The following is a 5,965-nucleotide window of genomic DNA, read 5'->3' on the forward strand; positions in this document are numbered from 1 at the left end:
GCTCGGGCCACCTGGTTCTGTATTCCTATTTGCTTTTGCCTTTTCGGCATTAGCTTGCCACCTTTCTGCAGCCCAGGTGGCCGTCCATGCACTCCATATCACCTCCGAAACATACGCAGGCCTAGTGCCCTTCTTTCTCATGTAATACATATGATCTCTGTAGAGTTTGGCACAATAAGTATTCCATGTAGCTTTAAATTGATCTTCTTGTCCGTCCACCCAAGTATATCTTTTCTATAATTATAAGTTAAACATTTAGTTTAAATGATATAAATGATAACTATATTATAGAATGTGAATTAAATATATTAAATTTACTCACCACAAATTCATTATAATAAAATAGCTTCATCTCCTGGTCTACATGCCTCCATGTAGTACCAGACGCGCTAACTCGTTCCTTAAATTTTGCAGTGATATATGTGGCAACTCTGTGCCCATCCGGAGTGAACCTGCACAAAAATAGACCTTTAGGTTATGAGAAATATATTATAACTAATGTTATATATAAACTTGAATAATTAATAAGACAATATACTTACGAGTCCCCGACAACGGTAAGGACTTTGTGGCCACGGGGTGCCACAGCCTGCTGCTCTGCCATGATAATATCTACAAAATAACATTGCAACACATCATAAAAAGGTCTAAAAACCTGATAATATAAATACAAAATATTAAGGAAATCTACTTACTGACGGAAATAATAATGTTAATATTTAATCATCATTAACATCTGACTAGTCAACATTAACAGTTTCTATGTCCTCATTGCTAGATGAGCTTAGTTCAACTTCATCCTCACTGTTGGACATCTCCCCATCATCCATCTCTTCGTAAATGTCATTAGCATCTACAAGCAATTGAGAAGTAGATTGGTGTTGTAAATCAACTGAATATATCTCCACTTCATTATTCTGAAATGCATCATGGTTTTGAGCAGTGATTGTATTCGGCATCTCTATGGTCGAGCGAGGCTTGATTCGACAAACAGACAACCATTCACTAGATCTTCTTCTCTTCGTAGGGTATTCAAGATAGAAAACTTGACCCGCTTGTATTCCGAAAATAAAAGGCTCAAACTTGTTGAATCTTTTATTTGCATTAACCTCAACTAAATTATAATTTGGATGAATTCGAGTACCTATTCTTGGGGTCGGATCATACCATGAACATTTGAACAACACACATCTCTTTATTGGTAATGCAGGATATTCAATCTCTATGATTTCATCAAGTCTACCATAATAATCAAATTCAGTGTTATTGTTGTCCACATATCCTTTGACGCAAACACCAGAATTATAAGTTAATCTTCGTGAATCTCGTTGTGCCACGTGGAATTTAAGACCATTAACATAGTAACCAGAATACACCTTTATTTTACGAAAGGGTCCTGATGCAATATTCATTATCCTATCATCTTGCACATTTGATATTCTACGATCTTTCACCTATAAAAATAAGTAACATATATCTTAGTACACTTCTTAATAAACATGAACTTAAAAATTTCACAAATTTTCTAACTTACATATATTTGAAACCACAATGCAAATTCGGTCTCTAACTTTGTAGCTACCTCAGTTGCACCAATTGATGGATTTTGGAGATATAATTGTTGTTCGTATAAGCTGAGAAAATAAGTAATTATATTAAAATTGGGATATCAAGCAAAATAATTAAACAAATGATAATTGTTTGATTTAAGAAGTTTACTTACTTTATGTATGGTTTGACCTCTTCACAATTTAAGAGTATATATGTTCTTGCAGCATGATATTCTTCCTCGGTTAACCATCTAGCAAGCGATGCACCCATTAACTTACCAGAAACTTAAAAATAGAAAGCATAGATGGATCTATCGGTGACAAGCATCATCAGAATTTCTAGGACACTTGCGATGTCTTGTTTGCACACTATCAACAAAATAATATGAGCAGAAAGAAGATGCTTCTTCTACTAGATAAGCATTGCATATTGACCCTTCAACTCTTGCTTTGTTACGAACATTATTTTTTAATTTCCTCAAAAACCGTTCAAATGGATACATCCATCTGTACTGCACAGGACCTGCTATTTGTGCCTCGTATGGTAAATGTACTGGTAGATGTTCCATTGAATCAAAAAAACTTGGTGGAAATATGCGCTCCAGTTTACATAATATGAGTGGAATGTCTGTTTCTAGCCGAAGCATATCATCTATCGTAATACACCTTGATGTCAAATCTCTAAAAAATAGACTCAATTCAGTGAGTGCTTGCCAAACATTTTGAGGAAGTAAGTCATGGAAAGCTACTGGAATAAGTCTTTGCATAAATACATGACAGTCATGACTTTTCATTCCAAACATCTTTAATCTATTCATATCCACGCATCGACCTGCATAACCATCTCGAAATTTGATTTCTTTCAACCAATTACATAAAGCTTGCTTGCCATCTTTGTCCAATGTATAACAAGCCTTTGGAAATCTATTAGTTATTTCATCTTGATGCAACTCTGGTCTATTGACTAGGTCTTTTAATTCCTCACGTGATTTTGCAGTGTCTTTAGTTCTTCCAGCACATTCATCACAGTATTAAAGATATTATCAAGAAATTTTTCTCAATATGCATAACATCTAAATTATGTCGAATAAGCAGATACTTCCAATACGGTAACTCCCAAAATACTCCTTTTCTTCCAACCACACTTGCACATCCTAACAATATATTTATTTATCTCATCGTAATCAGATTGTGATATTGGTAGAAATCCATAACTATCAATTTGCTCAATGATTTGTTCACTTGAAGCATGGAGTGGCGGAGATTTTCTGACTACAACATATTTTTAGAAAATTTTTCTTATTTCGCCTAAAAGAGTGATCAAGTGGTAAAAATTTACGGTGATTATCAAACCAAGACACCTTCCCACTGTAAGGTAATGAAAATGCATCAGAATCGGTCATGCAATGTGGACATGCTAATTTACCAGCCGTGCTCCAACCCGATAACATTGAGTATGCTGGAAAATCACCGATCGTCCATAATAATGCAGCATGCAATCTAAAATTAGTTTTGCTTGCAACATCATAAATCACCGACCCTACATTCCATAATTCATTTAACTCTGCAATAAGAGGTTGTAAGAAAACATCTATCTTCTCTTTGTGATTGGTTGAACCAGGAATAAGTACTGTAAGGAACATAAATTCATCTTTCATACACATCCATGGCGGTAAATTGTAAGGTGTTAATATAACCGGCCAAGATGAATATTGTTGTCCTGACTGTCCAAATGGTTGAAATCCATCTGCAGAAAGTCCCAATCTCACATTACGTGGTTCCATTGCAAATGAAGGAAATACAACATCTAGATGTTTCCATGCAGGTGAATCAGAAGGATGACACATTATACCTCCATCATGCTCATGCTCATGATGCTACGTCATATGGCAAGCTGTAGCAGCAGATGCATACAAACGTTGAAGTCTAGCAGTTAACGGAAAATAATACATCACTTTCCAAGCTATTTTTTCTTCTTCCGCCCTGTATGCGAGTATCATGCTTATAACGAGGGTGTGTACAGATTTTGCATTCACGCAGATCATTGTCTTCATTCCAAAATATCATGCGCTTATTTATACAACAATCAATTTTCTCCACAGGCAAACCTAAACCTCTGATCAATTTTTTTGTACTGTAAAAACTATCCGTCATTATGTTATCATCAGGAAGCAATTCGACATCAATCGACAAATGTCGTCGTAACATCTTTCTGAAAAATGATGTTCGCTTTCATATTTAATAACCTTACAGTAGTTGATAATTGAGAATGACCCGAGGGAATGTCTTTCCACACTTCTCTTTCACTAGCCTTTAACATTTCATATAGTTGCTGATATTCGGTGTTGGTGTTTCATCTATATTAGAATAATCAATCGTAGCATCGTATCATGAACCATTGATTGCATTGCGATATCATTAATTGATGATTCCCTAATCGCAATTGTGCCGGATGACGAACCACCGGAAGGTCCAATTGGTTCATATAAATAAGGTTCTCTGTGATAGTACCAGTTATAATTTGGCACAAAACCATTTCTACATATATGCATTTTTACGGTATCCTCATCACAGAAAGCTCTATTTTGACACTTTTTATGATTGCATGGACACCGTAACTCGGCACCATTCATACATTCTGGGTGACTTTTAGCAAAGTTCACAAACTGCTCAACTTCAGCAATAAAATCATCTCTGATAAATCCTTTTCTAATCGATTGTACATCCAAGCTTTGTTCATAGACATTTTTACCTAAAACTAATATATTGAGAACTAAAAATTAACATACATTAAGATACTAACACAAAACAAACAAACGGACTATATTATGCTATAAATTAACATACTAACATAACATATTTCTAACTTTAATCATGTTAAATGACATACAGTATAATTTAGTAAATTTTACCTGAATATGTGTAGGTCAACTGGAGAAGAGCAGCAAATGCTACCTGTTTACAAAATAAAAATAATTTAGCTAAAAAATTAACACAAAATATTTTTCAAATTTCTCGTGGCACCAGCAGCCAGCTGCCGGTTAGCACAGCAACCAGATGTCGGCTGGCACAGCCGCCAGCAGCCAACTGGCGGCCGACAACAGCCGGCACACCTGCAGGCAGGCACAGGCGCCCGCTGGCCAGCGCAGAAGGCCGCAGCCGGCCACTGGCGGGCGCAGAAGGCCGCAGGCAGCCGCCACCGACCACTGGCGGGCCCAGTAGGCTAGAGGCGGCCGCCGCCGGCCCCTGCCGGCCCCTGCCGGGCGCTGGCGGCAGCAGTAGGCCGGAGGCGGCCGCCGCCGGCCCCTGCCGGGCGCAGATGGTCGCTGGCGGCCGAAGCCGAACGCCGCTAGCCGATGACGGGCGCAGAAACTCGCTGCGGGCGAGGAAGCCCACTGCGGGCACGCGCCGCCGCGTGTGGGCGAAGGCCGGCGGCAACTGCCGCTCGCCGAAAAAAAAGGAAAAAAAAACCAAAAACTAACCTGCGATCGGGAACGGGAGAACGAAGCGATCGGGAACGGGAGAACGAAGCCGTCGGGCGCGCGCGCGTGAGGGAAACAGGAGGGAGGTTAGGGTTTTTTTAGGGGAACTTGCCGACGGAATTCATATTCCGTCGGTACACTTTAAGTTTACCGACGGAATTAGTAATTCCGTCGGTAAATTACCGACGGGATCGCTTATTCCGTCGGTAATATCATTAGTTTACCGACGGAATATTAATTCCGTCGGTATCACGCTGTTATACCGACGGAATGATTTATTCCGTCGGTAAACTAATGATATTACCGACAGCATATTAATTCCGTCGATAATTCCGTCGGAAACACTGGTTTTTTTTGTGGTGCTATAAAATTGGGTGGCCGGCCCTAGCTTGAACCCAAGCTAGTGGGGGCCGGCCAAATTAAATTAAAAAGGGATTTTAATTTTAGTTTTTATTATGTGGAAGAAATAATTTATTAAAGAGAATTAAAATTAAAATATCTCTCTTGTAAAAGATCTACAAAAGATTAAAGAAAGAGATTAAATCTCTTTCCTTATTTGTAGATTGGTGAGTTATTTTATTTTCTCTTTAAAAATTATCCACATGTTGATAAAATTAAAATTATAGAAATTTCCTTTTATCAACCATGAAGAGATTTTTAAAGAGAAAGTTTATTTTTAAAATTTCCGGAAACAAATTAGGAAGTTTTAATTGTTGATTAAAACTTGTCTAATTTTTTCCTTCATTGATGTGGCCGGCCATTAGAGTTTATTTGGGAAATTTTATTTTATTTTTCTCAAATAAATCATGTCAAGGAAATTAAGGAAATTTTATTGTAATTAAATTTCCTAATTTGCCTAGGCCAAGGAATATAAAAGAAGGGGTGAAGGTGCCTTCAAGAGAGACAACCTCTATTATTTTCTCTCCCTCTTTT

The 5,965-nt window shown here is 37.8% G+C and overlaps 1 long non-coding RNA gene across 1 annotated transcript; it reads right to left on the minus strand.

Moving 5' to 3' along the window:
- Positions 1-373: 373 nt before the first annotated feature.
- On the minus strand, positions 374-5,083 carry LOC122017740. The gene is made up of 4 exons (XR_006121440.1): positions 5,033-5,083; positions 4,463-4,505; positions 543-612; positions 374-452 (listed from the first exon to the last, which is right to left on the minus strand). It is a non-coding gene; the product is annotated as an uncharacterized LOC122017740 (long non-coding RNA).
- Positions 5,084-5,965: the final 882 nt, after the last annotated feature.

The sequence above is a fragment of the Zingiber officinale genome, chromosome 8B (assembly GCF_018446385.1).
Source record: "Zingiber officinale cultivar Zhangliang chromosome 8B, Zo_v1.1, whole genome shotgun sequence".
NCBI lineage: Eukaryota > Viridiplantae > Streptophyta > Magnoliopsida > Zingiberales > Zingiberaceae > Zingiber > Zingiber officinale.